Source organism: Ovis aries, chromosome 11 (assembly GCF_016772045.2).
Source record: "Ovis aries strain OAR_USU_Benz2616 breed Rambouillet chromosome 11, ARS-UI_Ramb_v3.0, whole genome shotgun sequence".
Classification (NCBI taxonomy): Eukaryota; Metazoa; Chordata; class Mammalia; order Artiodactyla; family Bovidae; genus Ovis; species Ovis aries.
The window spans coordinates 60,757,615-60,775,911 of NC_056064.1; the positions used below are offsets into that span (position 1 = coordinate 60,757,615).

At 48.8% G+C, this 18,297-nt stretch overlaps 2 long non-coding RNA genes across 2 annotated transcripts in view; both read right to left on the reverse strand.

Annotated features, from left to right (window-relative positions):
• The window catches only part of LOC105610550 (uncharacterized), a 47,371-nt gene that overhangs the window by 18,681 nt on the left and 10,393 nt on the right, over positions 1-18,297 (reverse strand). The window lies entirely within an intron of this gene.
• On the reverse strand, positions 944-12,135 carry LOC132657442 (uncharacterized). Its single transcript, XR_009595645.1, has 2 exons — positions 6,199-12,135; positions 944-6,115 (listed from the first exon to the last, which is right to left on the reverse strand). It is a non-coding gene; the product is annotated as an uncharacterized LOC132657442 (long non-coding RNA).

Sequence of the window (18,297 nt, forward strand, 5' to 3'; positions counted from 1 at the left end):
AACCACACGTTTTCCAAGCTTCCTTAAATACAGGTGACTTTCTCCCACAGTGCTCTCTGTTGACGACACTGTGATCGTGTGTTCCTTGGAGCTTCCCTTTGGAAATGATGCTTACAATCATAGTCTCTTTGGAGCCGAGGGTTGGGTGTGCAGGTGACGACCTCCACCCCTAGTCCACCTTGCTACACTGGAGAATTCCCAAGTTCACACAGTTAGTCTTCTTAGAGACAGTGGGATTTCTGCGGCTTCCCATGGCACACTGTTGGCTGACAAAAACCAGGCCCCACAGCAGGTTCCCCAGCCTTAGATTATGGAGCAGAGCGCAGCTTGATTGCCCTTCTCTCCTCCTTCTGAATCGGCCCTGCATGTTCCCTGACTGATGCTGAAGCTGAAGTTTCAGTACTTTGGCCACCTGAGGCAAAGAGCCAACTCATCGGAAAAGACCCTGATGCTGGGAGAGATTGAGGGCAGGAGGAGAAGGGGGCGGCAGAGAATGAAGTGGTTGGATGGCATCACCGACTCAATGGCATGAGTTTGAGCAAGCTCTGGGAGATGGTGAAGGACAGGAAGCCTGCTGTGCTGCAGTCCACGGGGTCACCAAGAGTTGCACAGAAGTGAGTGGCTGAACTGAGCTGAACCGATGTCTGATAGAAACAGTCAACAAGCCTGCTTCCAGTGGGCCCATCCCACCCTACCAAATCACCAGCTGTCTCCGCCCAAGGCCCCTGGACCCCGCCAGCTGCCCCACTGTCGGCGTCAGTGAGAACTTCCTGTTCCCAGCCCTTTGGAAGCGAACCCGTCAGTCCCTTGAAGGTTTGATCACCAGGATAGTTCTACAAACCCCTTGGTTCTTCACCTTTCTCCAAACCAAAGCCGTAATAACCCCAAGACAGTAATTCTCTTTTTTCTACAATGAGAAAAATCTCAACTTGCTCCAGGAACATATTTTTCATCCCTTTTATTTGTTCAGAAGAGCAGGTGGCTTTGCCCCAAAGCTGAAGTTCCTCCACCACCCCTGGTAGCCTTTCATAGCCAGAGGAGCTAAGAAAAACATGGGCTTAGTTTGAAGTCTTTGGGGAACAGAACCCTTACAGTAATGAGCCTCCCTGTCATTTGCTATTGAACGTAACTGCATGGGTTAGTTTTCCAGCGCTGTGGAAGTGTCCTGGATCATCTCAGAAAAATGTATTGACTTCAGTCAGTCAGTTCAGTCGCTCAGTCATGTCCGACTCTTTTCAACCCCATGAATCGCAGCACGCCAGGCCTCCCTGTCCATCACCAACTCCTGGAGTTCACTCAGACTCACGGTCATTGAGTCAGTGATGCCATCCAGCCATCTCATCCTCTGTCTCCCCTTTTCCTCCTGCCCCCAATCCCTCCCAGCATCAGAGTCTTTTCCAAGGAGTCAACTCTTCACATGAGGTGGAGTTTCAGCTTTAGCATCATTCCTTCCAAAGAAATCCCAGGACCAATCTCCTTTAGAATGGACTGGTTGGATCTCCTTGCAGTCCAAGGGACTCTCAAGAGTCTTCTCCAGCACCACAGTTCAAAAGCATCAATTCTTCAGCACTCAGCTTTCTTCACAGTCCAACTCTCACATCCATACATGACCACTGGAAAAACCATAGCCTTGACTAGACAGACCTTTGTTGGCAAAGTAATGTCTCTGCTTTTCAATATGCTATCTAGGTTGGTCATAACTTTCCTTCCAAGGAGTAAGCATCTTTTAATTTCATGGCTGCAGTCACCATCTGCAGTGATTTTGGAGCCCCCCAAAATAAAATCTGACACTGTTTCCACTGTTTCCCATCTATTTCCCATGAAGTGATGGGACCAGATGCCATGATCTTCATTTTCTGAATGTTGAGCTTTAAGCCAACTTTTTCACTCTCCTCTTTCACTTTCATCAAGAGGCTTTTTAATTCCTCTTCACTTTCTGCCATAAGGGTGGTGTCATCCGCATATCTGAGGTTATTGATATTTCTCCCGGCAATCTTGATTCCAGCTTGTGTTTCTTCCAGTCCAGTGTTTCTCATGATGTACTCTGCATAGAAGTTAAATAAGCAGGGTGACAATATACAGCCTTGACGTACTCCTTTTCCTATTTGGAACCAGTCTGTTGTTCCATGTCCAGCTCTAACTGTTGCTTCCTGACCTGCATATAGGTTTCTCAAGAGGCAGGTCAGGTGGTCTGGTATTCCCATCTCTTGAAGAATTTTCCACAGTTTCTTGTGATCCACACAGTCAAAGGCTTTGGCATAGTCAATAAAGCAGAAATAGATGTTTTTCTGGAAATGTCTTGCTTTTTCAATGATCCAGCGGATTTTGGCAATTTGATCTCTGGTTCCTCTGCCTTTTTCTAAAACCAGCTTGAACAGCTGGAAGTTCACGGTTCACGTATTGCTGAAGCCTGGCTTGGAGAATTTTGAGCATTACTTTACTAGCGTGTGAGATGAGTGTAATTGTGTGGTAGTTTGAGCATTCTTTGGCACTGCCTTTCTTTGGGATTGGAATGAAAACTGACCTTTTCCAGTCCTGTGGCCACTGCTGAGTTTTCCAAATTTGCTGGCATATTGAGTGCAGCACTTTCACAGCATCATCTTCCAGGATTTGAAATAGCTCAACTGGAATTTCATCACCTCCACTAGCTTTGTTCGTAGTACTTAGAAGGGATTAAAATGCTGGGCTAGGGTGATGGTTCCATTGTGCCATGCTGAGCGATTCTCTCTGGCTCCTTCCTGAGCTTTGGGACCAGCAACGAGCCTTGTCTTCACGTTTTGACTCCTGCGGACATTGGTCTGAGGATAACCATCTTAGTTCTTCCTTAAACAATTACAAGTGCCAAGCCTGGAAGGGCAAGGGGACCTGAGAGAATTAGTCCCTTTTCTGTGGATTAGATATATTCTTTAAAGAACCAACCAATCCCCCAAACTCACAATCACACACACACACACACACACTCACTCACACACACACACACGGCCATATTGCTTACAGGGCTAGCGCCCTCCCCATCTAGTGACATTGAGGATGACCGCCTGAGCCTGACGCTACATTACCCAGATCAGCTCCCTCAGCATTGCGCTGGTGGCAGGCAGCGCTGCTCCCCTGTGTTTAGGTCGAGCCTTGCGAAGGGTGCATTCTTGTTTTTACAACTATTTTTAAGCTGTGGTTATCTATCACCATCCAAACACACCAGGCACTGACCAGATTCTTTGCTGTCTGAGCCACCTGTCCACCTATAGAGAAGGGAATGTGAAAGTGAAGTCGTTCAGTCGTGTCCGACTCTTTGAGAGCCCATGGACTATAGCCTACCACGCTCCCCCATCCCTGGGATTTTCCAGGCAAGAGTACTGGAGTGGGTTGCCATTTCCTTCTCCAGAGAATCTTCCTGACCCAGGGATCGAACCTGGGTCTCCCGCGTTGTAGGCAGACGCTTTACCATCTGAGCCACCGGGGAAGTTAGAGAAGGGAAGGGAAGGGTTTTTAACTGAACTGAATTTTATTTCAATCTTGAAACAGGTGAGTGATTTTTGCTTGTTTGCAAGAATGTGAGGTGGCCACATCTCCTAAGCTGTAAGTGTACCTTAGAAACGATCACATAGGACTTGCCTGGTGGTGTAGTGGATAAGAATCGACCTGCCAATGCCCCGGACACAGGTTCGATCCCTGGTCCGGGAAGATTCCAGACGCCTCAGAGTAACTAAGCCTGTGCGCCACAACTACTCAGCTTGTGCTCTAGGGCCTGAGAACCACAACGGGGGAGGCCGCTGCAGTGAGAGGCCCATGCGCCACAGCGAAGCGCAGCCCTGGCTCGTTGCAACCGGAGAAAACCCGCACGCAGCAGCAAGGTCATTTACATAAACAAATAAATAAAAACTCACCCGTTCAGTCAGCTCAACTGGCAAACGTTTATTGGCTATCAACTGTGGACCAACAGCTAGATGCAGAAATACTAAGTTTTAATAAGATGTGGATGCTCCCCTTTGGGAGCTTAGACTCAAGGACACCCATCAAAGACGCCTGTGCTGCCGAGGGAGAAATAGACATTGTTCAATGTTCTCTGAGTCCTGTTAGAAGTCACAAGTTCCTAGCTTCGTGGTTGAAGAATACAGCTTCTAGGATCAGAGGGTCTTAACCAAGATCCAGCTCTACTCTCTGCTAGCTGTGTCAACAAGAGCAGACTAGTTGAGCTCTTTCAGTTTTGGTTTCCCGACCCACAAGGTGGACGTCATCCTGGCGCCTGTCTCTACGTTGCTGCAGGATTAAAGGAGACAGTGAGCGCAAACCACTCTGAGCGACACCCCGCAGAGAGCTAGTCTCCCCTTCCCCCTGCAGGAGGTAAAACAGCCAGCTAATTCCCAGCTGCTGCTCCACGTCCAGTCTCCAGCACAAAGCCATTTCCTGATGCGAGACCTACAAGAGAACCAGATCCCTTCCTCCTCTGCCGGCCTCCACAGTCAGCACGACATTGACCGAAAGTCAAAACCAAAGGACTAGGGGCTTCCCAGGCGGCGCTAGTGGTAAGCACCTGCCTGCCAGGGCAGGAGACACAAGAGACCTGGGTTCGATCCCAGGGTCGGGAAGATCCCCTGGAGAAGGGCAGGACAATCCGCTCCAGTGTTCTTGCCTGGAGAATCCCATGGACAGGGGAGCCTGGCGGGCCACAGCCTATGGGGTTGCAAAGAGTTGGACGGCGCTGAAGCGACTTAGCGTGCACCATACAACAGGGCCGACGCAAGCGTGAGATCGAGGCCTGACCACCCCAGGGACCTTTAGCAGGCCAGTGTCCGCTTACACATCTTTGTACCTGCGCTTTCCTGTCCCAGGGGAGAGCTGAGCCTCCGGGACGGGCTGAGGGCTCTGGACAGCATGGTGTCCTTCCGTCATCAGCCACCCAGCAGCCCTTCTCCAAGGACATCGCACAGACATCCCGGGAGTCCCCATCTCTGAAGTTCAAGGGCAGGTTCTCAGTTATTCCAGGGATGCACCGAGCGAGCTTTGCTTTCACCGGCGCTGGACGGTCATGCAATACGCCTGGTGTTCTCACAGTGAGGAAAGAGTGAACTGCTTTCTTTTCGGCAAAAGCAGAGAAAACTCTGTAGCTCTCTCCTTTAGGGTGTGCTGCCTAGCACATCACCTGGAGAAGCATAGCTACTTCTGCCAACAGCAGCAAACCCTGCCCAGATCTCGTGCCAGGATTCCCAAGCTCATTGTTCGTCTTCCTGATTCACCCTCAAGACACCAGTGCTGTCAGACAGTTAATTAGAACACGCTCCAGTGCAGAAGCGATCCTGGTTCCGTTTCTTAACCATACTCTGTACTCAAATGCCCTTAAAGAGAAGCAAAAAGATTTGGAAATAAAATCAAGCCAATAGAACGTTTCCAAGATGGTGAAGAGTCCAGGATCAGAGAGTCACAGCTAACTGGTAAAGTTTTCTTTAAAAGAAGCCTCCGTAATCATTCACTGATCAGCTTTTGCTGTGTTCTAGGCACTATGCTCAGCACCTCACTTAGGTTTTTCTCAGCACATCCTCTCGCGCTCTCTGCAGAAGGTGCAATTACCTCCCCCGCTTAAACCTGGGACAACACCAGCGCTTTCGTGAGGTTTAGCGATTTACACAAGGGCGTAAAGCAAGTTTTTGGACCCTCCTCATTTCTAAAAAACAGCAACAACAGAAACTGCATCATCTGGATAAAGTCGAGTTTTAGCAACTTCAAACAGAAAGAAAAAATATAATCTCAACATTTCTTGGATTGCCTCGGCAGTAGAAGGGCTGGTTGAATGAATCTGATCTCATTGCCTTTAACTGTTTCTGGTTGAACCATCTTCTTTGAAACTAACTGTTTCTGAAGGCTGGATCGACGTAATCAACCAATTCTGAATGGCAACACAGTCTACGTGGTTTTACAGCCGTTCCTCTTCCCGCCTCCCAGGCTGGCATGATCGTCTACTAGGAGAGAGGAAGACCAGGAGGTCTGAAGAGCAGAACAGAAAAGCTCAGCCATCTTCCCTTCCTCCTAAATGGACTTAAGAAACCATCACGGTGTGATCTCGTTTTCTCATTTGAAGTGTAGACATAACTCCTTCTCAGTAACCAGAGCCCTCGAGGTCCTGCTGATTCCAAAACAGAGTCACAGCATCAACACAGGTTACTTTCACACAGGCCTCCATCAAGCTAAACCCTCTCCACTCACCTTCCTCTGCTGGCCATCACGTACTGGGCTTAAGTCTCCCAGGAGTGTGTTCTGCGTGGGCGAATGAAAACGGTAATGGGGAGCCAGGCTTCCCAGGGGGTGCAGTGGTAAAAAATGTCTGCAAGGCAGGAGACACAAGAGACATGGCTTTGATTCCTGTGTCAGGAAGATCCCCGGGGGAGGAAGCGGCAACCCACTCCGGTATTCTCTCCTGGAAAGCCTGTGGACAGAGGAACTTGAGGACCCTAAAAACACAACACACACTCTCTCTCTTTCTTAGGTGATGAAGGTTTAGGAGCCCTCTGCCATACAGGCCTGCAAACCTGCTGAAGAAGTCTTACATCCCCCTGGGTCGCCCCCTCTCCTTCTGGTCTCCTGTCCTGTGTCCATCTGCTCAGCTCCGTCAGTGAGCCCAGCTGCACCAAGACCCCACGGTGTGGGTCTTGTTTGTACAACCACAGGTACCACCAGGCCAGACGCCATGACTGAGACCCCTTAGGGCTCTAGGGCCCTGCTGACGGGCCATGCAGAGGAGATGGCAAAGGGCAGATTTTGCATCCGGCCAGCCCCTTGATTGTACTGGCCACTGCTGACCTTAAAGTCCATCCTAAAGGAAATCAACCCGGAATATTCACTGGAAGGACTGATGCTGAAACTGAAGCTCCAATACTCTGAGCACCTGATGTGAAGAGCCCACTCATTGGAAAGGACCCTGATGCTGGGAAAGATTGAGGGCAAGAGGAGAAGAGGGTGACAGAGGATGGCATCACTGACTCAATGGACATGAGTTTGAGCAAACTCCAGGAGGCAGTGAAGGACAGAGGAGCCCGGCGGGCTGCAGTCCATGGGGTTGCAAAGAGTCGGATCGACTGAGCAACTGAACAACAACCTCCCTCTTGAACCTGCCTCCCACCTCCCACTCCATTTCACCCTCTAGGTAACGCAACCTCTAGTACCTGGAAATAAATTCCGTGGTCTCGGGGACTGGGTGGGGAGAGTCAATCTCACGCTCCGCGCCCCCACCCCCCACACTTCCAGAAGAGAGCCCGATCTTCCAGCCCTTCTCCACCGGAACCCATCCCCACCTTAGGGTGCCAAGCCCTGAGGCATCTGCTCCTTCTAAGGCATTGACTTCTCTGCTTTGCCTCTATAAGCCGCCCAGACTTGTACTTCCCTTGGGAGGACTCAGAACAGAGTTACTCAATTCATTCTTCTGTAAGGATTAATGCTTTTGTGGAACTGGGGTTGAAAAAGCTCCCACATAGGAGACTGGACTCTTGTTTCATTCTTAACAAGCATAGCTTGTTTTAAGCAACCCAGACTTTGGAAATTTTCACTGTAGATCCAGAAAACTAAGACAATTGTGTTTTTGTTGCTTTGTAAAACTATTAAAATCTCCGTTAGATATATCCTTAGATTTTGTTTAATGTTTTTGATGTCAGCAAAAAAGCACCATTTTTAAAAAGTTTTTAATCTAATTGTCTTTTTGTACTACACTGAAGGGCTTCCCAGGTGGCTCAGTGATAAAGAATCCTCCTGCAACGCAGAAGATGCAGGTTCGATCCCTGGGTTGGGAAGATCCCCTGGAGGAGGAAATAGCAACCCACTGCAGGATCCTTGCCTGGAGAATCCCAGGGACAGAGAAGCCTGGCGGTCAGTGGGATCATGAAGAGTCTGACAGGACTGAGTGATTAAACAACAATAACATTATGTGGGAATCCAGCTGATTTTCCAAACTGACCTTGTATCCAACAAACTTGCTTTTTCTTTTCTTCCTGAAGGGTGTTCTCCCTGGATGCAGAATAGTGAATTCATAGCTCTTTTATTTCAGCACATGGAAAATATTATGCCATGTCCTCCTGGCTTCCATCGTTTCCAATAAGAAACCATAGTTAAGGTGTCACATCTCTCTTGCTATTTTCAAGGGGTTTTTTTGTTGGTTTGGTTTTTTTTTTTTTTTTTTTTTTTTGCTCTTCAGGTTTCTGGAGTTTGGATGTTCTGGGTCTTGGAGTTCCGGTCTCCTGGGTCTTGGCAAAGATTCCTTTGGTGCGAATTTCTCAGGATGGTGCACTGGATTTGGCTCACAGGACAGAGTTTGGCAATTCCCACCTCGATCAGATGTTCTAATTTTACAAGAAAAACTAGAAATGATGGAGTGGTTTTTTTAACTTTAAATCCCCTGGTTTTTCAAAACTCTCAATAAATTCTAGTTTGTTTACGCCAAAGTGCTGGATTAAAAAAAAAAAAAAAAAGAAAGAAAAGAAAACAAAAAGGAAAACAATCTTCCCAGCGCCAGAGGCCTCGGGACCTATTCGTTAGCCCTTAAATGTGATTCTCTTTAAAACAGTAAAGTACCCTCTTTGTTTCATTTAACGCTCCTCAAATACTTTAACTTTGACACCAGGATGAAGCTTCATACTGTGTTTTAACTTACTCTTTGCCTGCCCTGACTTTCCCATTCTTTACGTACAACCCCTATGAGTCACTTTGTTTTCCTGGCGTCTCTTTTCTCAGCTTACAGTCCGGTTCAGCTTTGTGACCCCGTCGTGTTTTAGAAACGATGCTACGTAGCCCACTTACTGTTATTGACACACTACATATGATTCATCTTAATTTGCTTCCTCTGTGTTGAGTGTCTGGGCTTCTGAAGGCACAGACGCAGCTACAGAACTACATTCCAGCAAAGATTTAGAAAAGCCTGTGGTCGCCATGACTACACTGATAGGATTTCATATGTCTAATCCTCCATGGGATGTCTAACCTCTGATAACTCAGTACTTAAAAGATCATCCTCACTTATTTACAGGGACAAAGATTCCCCTGAGAGAAAAACCTTTGAAGAAAAAGGAATTTCCGCTCCCCTTTCTGCCTCCCTTTGGCAGCAAGCAGAGGAATGCAAAGCCAGAGAGGCCAGTGGGGCTTTCTCTTTCCCGCACACAGCGGGCGCCCCTCACTCCAGAGCCGCCGGCTGGCCAGCAGCTGGCCCTCATTCCAAGAAGCGGACGCTCAGGCATGTGACCCCGGGACTCACTCGGCTGCCCCCCGAAGCAACTGGAAAAATCTGCTCACTCGGGCTCTTTTGCAGACTTGCAACAACTCAAGCTGCCAAAGATCAGAAAGGCATCATGAGAAAATGCCCTGCTTATTGCAGGCCTTCTGCTTCTGCGTCCTAAACAGGGATGAGGACAAGGGAGGGGCCCCTGCCTGGGTCCGAGCCCCACGTCTGTTCCATGGACCCAGCATCCATCCTTCCCCACCGCCCGCACTTCCCAAGCCCCATGTTTAGACTGAAAGGGGCAGGACTAGAGGGTGCGGCGGTCGCCAGGAAACTTTGAGAAGGAAAGAAACAGCAGAGCATCTCTCTGGCAGGCCGGTCACGGGATGATGGACTCTCCAGCTGAACTTCCAGGCACCTGGGATGGAAACCGCACGTCTCCTTCCATAGAAACTGAGGCACCCAGAAGCGTCAGATCACGCTGGTCCAGCCAACCTGAGCTGGCCAGGACCCAGGCTGGGACTTCTCAGCCTTGAGGGCCAGCTGTGTCCCAGACAGCACAGCCCAGGGAGGCAGCCAGTCCAGGGACTCACATCTCCAGCAGATTCCTTGTCAGCTTCCGCTAGGCTTCACAGACAGAAAGCCAGGGATTCAAGTTTAAATTTGCCAGAAGCCCTCCCCTGGACCCTAAGCAGTGGCGTTTGCTGAGCAAAATGAGAGACTTGAAGTCAGGCTTAGATTTGAACGGTGTCTCTGCCACTGAGCATCCACGTGACCTTCGGTTACGCTCCTAAGAATGAGATGAGGGATTTCCCTGGTGGTCCAGTGGCCGAGACTCTGTGCTCTCCATGCAGGGGCCCAGGTTTGATCCCTGGTCGGGAAACTAGACCCCACAGGCCACAGAGAAGATCCCACATGTGGCAACTAAGACCAGATGCAGCCAAACAATAGAAAGAAAAGGAGTTAACCAAAAAAAGGAGAATGAAATGACATGTGCACAGAATACCTACTGCGCGCGTGCTAAGTGCCTGTCCGACTCTTTGCGACCCCATGAACTGTAGCCCACCAGGCCCCTCTGTCTATGGGATTCTCCAGGCAAGAATACTGGAGTGGCTTCCATTTCCTCCTCCAGCGGATCTTCCCCACCCAAGGATCGAACCCACGTCTCCTGCACTGGCCAGCGGATTCTTAACCATTGAGATACCCGGGACGCCCCTTAGTTCCCCTACTAGGGATCCAACCCAGGGCGCCCTGCACTGGAAAGGCAGAGTCCTCACCAGTGGACCACCAGGAAAGTCCCTTATTATGGATACTTTAATTCAATTAATGTTTAGTAACAAATCCATGACATAAATACTTTTATTATCCCCATTTTATAGATGAGGAAACTGAGGCACAGTGAACCCAGGTCTATAGCCAATAAGTGACAGAGCCATTTTTTTTTAACCCAAACTAACTCGCTCCAGAGAAATAACTGGCTTAGAAATAATGTTTTCAAAGCCTTAAAAAGTGGACCTGTTTAATCACGTTCAAGAACCCTTCCAGAGAGAGACTATGCCCTTGGCGCCTAGGAACAGACAAGGCCACCTGCCTGTTTGGGTGGCTCGGATGTCTCTGCACGTCTGTACACAGAATGAAGTCTGAACACCCTGCGTTCTATCAAGAGCCATCAGGACTCTTCCCAACTTCCTGGAGAACCTGCCGGCCATCTCCTTCCCACACTGGGCGACTCGGAGGACCCTGCCCCCGTGGAACGCCCTCCTCCCTCTGCAGCTCCGCCCCGACCTGTTTACTGCGGGTGGCCCTGCACCCACAGCTCACCGTCCCAGTCGTGCCTACCTCTCCAGATCCTGCTGAGATCTACCCGGCCCAAGCACTCTACCCTGCTTTCTTTCCTCATCAGAATGCATTTCCCTCTCCCCATCCGAGGGGGGTCTGTGGGGGACCTCCCTGCCAGTCCGGTGGTTGAGAATCTGCCTTACAATGCAGGGAACTTGGGTTCGATCCTTGGTCAAGGAACTAAGATTTCCCACGGAGCAACTAAGCCGGAGCATCCAACTATTGAGCGCCCCCGCGCCACAGCCAGAGAGTGTCACTGCCATGAAGATCCCACGCGCTGCACCCAAGACCGCTGCAGCCAAAAAATAGACGAAAGAATAAATGGAGATGGTTAAAATGTCTTAAAAGAAAAAGACGGATCTGTGATTCTGTCACCATGAGTGATGAGCATTGAGGGGCTTCCTGGTGTCGGTGAGAAGGGTGCCAGGTGGGAGCTGGGAGGCTGGCTGACACACACGCGCGCCCACCCGGCTTCCTTGCGCTTCAGCTGAAATGAAGCCACCGCCTCTTATACGGGCCTTTGAGGGGCGGGGCGGGGGGGCGGGGGACGCGGAAGGGGGGAGGTGGTACATGCATCAGAATGGAAAACAAGCGCTGAAAACGACCACGTTTCACACTCACAGATAATGCTAGAAAGATGACGAGGGGGTTATAAAAATAACTCTGAGTCCACTCAAACTTATTTTTTTAAAAATAAGTCATCCTCACTTGGTACTTTACTATTGGTAAGAAATTGCCGATGACATGTTTCAGGACTAATGGTGCCCCCCAGAGGGTGCAAGCCTGGGGCAAGGCAGGAGAGGCTGCCCCTGGGTCTCCCCTGACTTGAAAGGCTCTGGAGGCCTGGACCGCATCTTAGTCACTTAAAGAGGCAGCGCCGAGCTCGAATCAGAGCAGGAGCTCCTTATGGCGCCTGGCACTGACCTGACTCCTTGATCAGGTGTGATTGATGGTTTGGTCAGACCAGCTCCCAGAGTAGAATACTCTGGTAAATAAGCACTTCTGCATGCCCTCTGGGCACGACGTCTTGTGAGCAGACACTTGAATAACAGTTACAAGAGATGACGCCCATCCCCAGCCTTCAAAGAGGGCGCCTGGGAGGCAAGACCCACCAATACGTAGTCAGCATAAACACGAAGAGCAAAGTACAGTCATCCCAGGAGTCTGCCGAGGGGAGCACGGATGGCCAAGCTGGAAGAGATGCGCCACAGGGTCCCCGGGCGAGCAGACGCTGGCTGCGCGTCTGGTGCACCCGGGCACTAGCAGCCCGAGAGAAAAGGCCAGGCAACACTCTGCACTGGGTCTCCAAGCGCATTCTCCGCGGTGGGGAGAAGGGCGGAGGCCCGCGGGGCCCTTCTCTGGACTTCTCTTCCCAGAGCGCGTCCCCGGGGGGCTGTCAGGCTCCCCCTGGTGACCCTGCAAGAGTGACCCTACGTCCCTGGGCACCCAGATTAGCGTCAAACAGGACCAACGTGCACCATAAGGAGGATTCAAGCTTGCAGAGCTGCTGTGGGTGGTCCAAGAGAACCCAGCTTAACACCAACTCTCAGAAGGTGCCGATAGGCGTAAAGCTCCCAGAAAGGTGCCTGGAACACCCATAGCAGCTTTCACACCATCTACCTGGAGTAAGGGGCTTCCCAAGGGGCGCCAGTGGGAAAGGACCCGCCTGCCAATGCAGGAGACACAAGAGACACGGGTTCCACCCTTGGGTCGGGAAGCTCCTCTTGAGGAAGAAATGGCAGCCCACTCCAGTATCCTCGCCTGGAGAACCCCACGGACAGAGGAGCCTGGTGGGCCACAGTCCGTGGGGTCACACAGAGTCGGACACGACTGAGTGACTTAAGATGCACGCACGCACCTGGAGGAAGAGGGCCAGGTGCAGTCCACCAAGTGATTCTCTGGCCCCACCTTCGCCCCCAGGGAATTCTGATCTCCTCCAAGGCACTTCCAGAAAGGCCTGGGGGTCCCCAGGGAGTATCCCCCAACACCCCTACTCAGTACTCGCTCATTGGGCCTCCAGCAAACAGACCCGCCTCGCAGAGCCCCAGCCCTACCAGAGCCTTTAATACTAAGTCAGCGTGGTATCACTTGCCGAATCAGGACTTGGCTGGATTACAGTAGCTACCCCCATGGGAGAGCGCCTGGCCCTTAGAGCCAAGCTTTCAGAGCAGCCTGACCCAGAATCAAAGCCAGGCAAAGCCACTTACTCACTCTGTGACGCTAGGCTGTTTGACCTTTTCGAGTCAGGTGTTCTTTGTAAATAATAGTAGCTATTCAGAGGCCCCAAGATTTTTCTTTTATCAAACACATAATTTACTAAGTGCTTATCAAATATGAACCTATCTAGTCCTCCAAACAAGCCTATGACGTCGGTGCTATGATTACCCTCATCTTAGAGAGGCCACCACAGCGCAGAGGGGCCAAGTAAGAGGCTGAAGGGCACACAGCTGGTGGACTGAACTGGCAGAAGCAGGAGGCAAACTCTGGTGCTCTAGCTTCTGAATCCTTGTCCTTAAGTACCGTCCTACTCAAGTGTTAACAGTCAACTATTTTTCATACTTCTGTTGACATGAGAAATTTCAAACACACAAAAGTAATGAGGATCCCCTGTACTCAGCATTCAACCTAAGCAATCAACAACACTGCACTGTTTCAAAGTCATTGTTAATTTTCTTCTTAAACTTCAATAATACATTTTTTTCATTCTTTTTGATCTTGCTTAACTCATCGGTCACGTTGCAATAATTTCCTTTAGTGTCCTCAATCATAAAATTAAGACATCGGGTTCTTATGTTTATAAAGGACATTTACAATACGATTATTGTATATCTCTATGTATAGCTTATGGAGCACCTTTACTTGATTACTTCATTGGATTTTTCAGCAACCTCTGAAGACAGGCAGTGAGGTTGCTAGGATTCCACTTTTAAAAATGGTCAGATGAAGCCCAGAGACTTTAAAGAATTTGCTCAAGTTCACACTGTTTGATTTTTTTAAAGGTTTCAGTTGATTGGTTCCCGGAACATCAATTTATAGTGGAGAAAATAATGGCTCTGGAATTCAGCAGCATTCAATTAGTACAATATATGATGTAAAATCAGAATAGTCATGTGTAGATAATGTGTTTGATCAAATATAGATGGACGTGGTCCATATAGGGGTGGGTGGGTGTGTGTGGGTGTGGGTGGGTGTGTGTGTGTGTGTGTGTATGTGTGATGACTAACCCACTGAACATGTATTCTCTTCCCCCTTCTAGACAGGATCACTCAGAAAAAAAGTGCCGATTACTCAGGTCGCCTTGGATCCTTCTGAATCCCATCAGCACCAGGATATTCACTGGAGTCCTGGATGCTCCAATTTTCCCCCAAAATTGCTGGCTTCTCTGGTTCTCAGGTGAGGGTGCCTCAATGTTATCAATGACAGGCTTCCCCTTTCAGGAAGATCCAGGAAAACCATCATTACTTTATTTGAACTCTGTTTCCTCTTGAAGGCCGTGTTGGAGATTTCACGATACACTTTTTACAAGAAGAATCATTTGGGCATGACCACTAACAAAAAAAAAGAATGTGCCGCCAAAATCGCTCCCCCCACTGCCACAAAGCCTTTTCTCAGTAAAATAAACACATCCTCGGCTCCACGGCTTCCTCCCGTGTTTACCAATAAAATTCACTAAGAATATCGTACAAAATTCATGTTTAGTTCAAGGCTATCAGATTTGTAGCTTCCCTGTGGCTCAGATGGTAAGAATCTGCCTGGAATGCAGAAGACCCGGTTTCAGTCCCTGGGTCAGGAAGATCCCCTGGAGAAGGAAATGGCAGCCCACTCCAGTCTTCTTGCCTGAGAAATCCCAAGAACAGCGGAGCCTGGCGGGCTACAGTCCATGGGGTCTCAAAGAGTCAGACATGACTGAGGGTCTCACACACACACACAAGGTCTACGGAGGCCTAGTTCTGGAGCTAGCACACGGATGTTTCCACATTAGACTTAAACAGCGAAGGGAAGTCTGTCTCTTGTGTCTGGAAAAATCATCTAAGCCATGCTTCTGTCCTCATATGTTTGCATTTAAAGTTTCTATGGTTTCCATGGAAACTACACAGAGACTTTTAAAGAAGAAATTCAAGAAAAGCCATTCCTTTCACGTGTCCCATTACATGATGCAAGTCCCTGACTTCAGACCATAAGGCACAAGGCCTGGAGCAGGGTTGGAATGCGGTACATTTTGTTGAATAATAAACGAATGAATAGAATCATCTAGGCACCTGGTGAAGCCTGTGAAGTGTTACCTCCTCCAAGACATTGTTAGGACTCTTCTTCCGTGTGTGTGACGCAATTTCAGTTAGAGATCACAGGTTTTTCAAATAGTAATGCCTTGGGAATCTGTTCTAATGAATAAAGAGTAATAACATTGCATGAAATGGTTGATCATCTAAGGTTTTTGCTCAGCTGATAAGTTGTGTCCGACTCTTTGTGGCCCCATGGACTGCAGCACACCAGGCTTCCCTGTCCATCACCAACTCCCGGAGCTTGCTCAAACTCATGTCCATCGAGTTGGTGATGCCATCCAACCATCTCATCCTCTGTCACCCCCTTCTCCTCCTGCCTTCAATCTTTCCCAGCATCACGGTCTTTTCCAACGAGTCACCTCTTCACATCAGGTGGCCACAGTATTGGAACTTCAGCTTCAGCATCAATCCTTTCAATGAATATTCAGGGTTGATTTTCTTTAGGATGGACTGGTTTTATCTCCTCACAGTCCAAGAGACTCTCAAGAGTCTTCTCCAGCACCACTACAATTTAAAAGCATCAATTCTTTGGTACTCAGCCTTTATACAAATAGGCATTTTTTAATAAAAGAAAAGATTTCCTGTTTTACTCTAAGTCTCTCTCTCATTTCCTCTTTTATCTTTTTTAAAACAGAAGATGAAGGTAACCTCAGCTTTTCTCCATCTACAAAATTGTAACTGGAGCAGGGGATATATTTTGCTTCCTCCTCATCCCTCAGTCCAAGTAAAATCCTGGTTCCCAATAAATGTTTATTCCATAAAAGAATTGTTTCACTGCTTGAGCCTCCACGTATCAGAAGGACACATCCTGATTTTGCTCTCTCTGAAATGCTTGGGTTCTTGATGGGATGTTTTCTTCCCTAAGGCTCTCTGATTCTGACTCCACAGATAACCAGCATCGGCAACATAGCGTCAAAATAGTTGAACCCTGTGCAATTTACAACATTTGATTGGCTCACAAAAGCAGTCATTTCAGAGAGATTAAAAGCCAATAGAATTATGACATAGAATTTCTTAAAAGTGTGATTTTAACATCCGTCTGTTACAAACTTATCAAGTGATCAAAAAATAACAATGATGTTGGATATTGGAACAGCCTGATTAAGACACTGTATGAAATTCACACATTCAGAAATGTATCTCAACTCTTTTAATCTGGATTCTTATCAAGACTTTGAGACATATTTCTAAAAATTGAGCACTCACTAGGCCATAAAGGACATCTCAACAGGTACCAAAGAACTGGTAAGACATATATACTATATTCTCTGACCATAGTATGATAAAATAAGGACTCAATTTTAAAAATAGTCAAAGTACTCTTGTATATTTAGAAATTTAAAAAGGTACCACATCTTGTGTGTATGGGCCAAAGAGGAAATCATGCTAGAAATTAGAAATAATGCCAGGCTCAGCCTGGACGGGAGGGGAGTTTGGGGAAGAAGGGATACGTGTGTGTGGCTGAGTCCCTCCGCTGTCCACCTGAAACTGTCAGAACACTGTGTATCAACTGCACCCCAGCAGAAAATAAAAAGCTTAAATTAGAAAAAAGAAACAGCGTCAAGTTGCTTTGTCCTGGCCTGATTTTTCCCATTTTATTCAGGATGCTTTACCATCTGATGTCACTAGTAATGGAAAAGGTGATGGCACTCCACTCCAGTGCTCTTGCCTGGAAAATCCCATGGATGAAGGAGCCTGGTGGGCTGCAGTCCATGGGGTCGCCAAGAGTCGGACACCACTGAGCGACTTCACTTTCACGTTTTACTTTCATGCATTGGAGAAGGAAATGGCAACCCACTCTAGTGTTCTTGCCTGGAGAATCCCAGGGATGGGGGAGCCTGGTGGGCTGCCGTCTATGGGGTCGCACAGAGTCAGACACGACTGAAGCGACTTAGCAGCAGCAGCAGCAGTCACTAGTAAGCTAACAGAGCAGGCCTCAGGAACAAAAGAGAAAGTCTGGTTTTTAGTGGGGAAAACCATAAAGTCTTAATGAAATGGCTTATTTTTTAATAGCTTATTCATTTCACTCATTTGTCCATAGATTCTGTGTCTAGATTTTTATTCAGATGATACAGAATCCGCCTGCAATGCAGGAGACCCAGGTTTGATCGCTGGGTCGGGAAGATCCCCTGAAGAAGGAAACGGCAATCCGCTCTAGTATTCTTGCCTGGAGAATTTCACGGACAGAGGAGCCCAGCCGGCTACAGTCCATGTGGATTGCAGAGAGTCAGACGGGACTGAGCAACTGATGCTAACACTTCCTGCACTTGACTCGACAGGGCTCAAGTAAGAACAGTCGCTTCCAGCACATGGAAAAGTCAGTCCTTTCCTGTGTGGTTCCAAGGCTGCCTCCATCCAGGCTCTTTCGGAAGGATCTGCAAACTGTGGACAGTGGAGGGACACCCCTGGGAATATGAGAGACAGACAGATGGCATCTCAAGATGCCAGCACGGGTCCCCGACGACAGCACCCATCTACGTGAGCCTGCTAGGCAGTCCTGTTGAAACAGGCATCTCCACTACGAGGGGACGGGCTCCCCGGGAGGCTCAGTGGGAGAGAACTCACCTACCAATGCAGGAGACTTGGGTTCAATCCCTGGTCTGGGAAGAGCCCCCGGAGAAGGGAATGGCAGCCCACTGCAGCGTTCTTGCCTGGAGAATCCTATGGACAGAGGAGCCAGGCAGGCAATAGTCCGAGGGGTCGCAAAGAGCTGCGTGTGACCTGAGCAGATCTGATCACGTCTCTTTTCAGTTCCAAGTCAACAAAAACACGGGAATAAGGCATCGTTCAGAACAGCCAATGCGTCCCAGTCACAGCCACACACACCAGAGCAGGGGATGTATTTTGCTTCCTGCTCATCCCTCAGTCTGAGTAAAACACTTCCCCACCATCAAGTGCTTGAGTGCACACGGGAGGGAAAAGCCGCGCCGAGGTCAGCAGAGCTAAAATCTCTTCTTCAGGACTCCAGTTCCAAACGGCTTA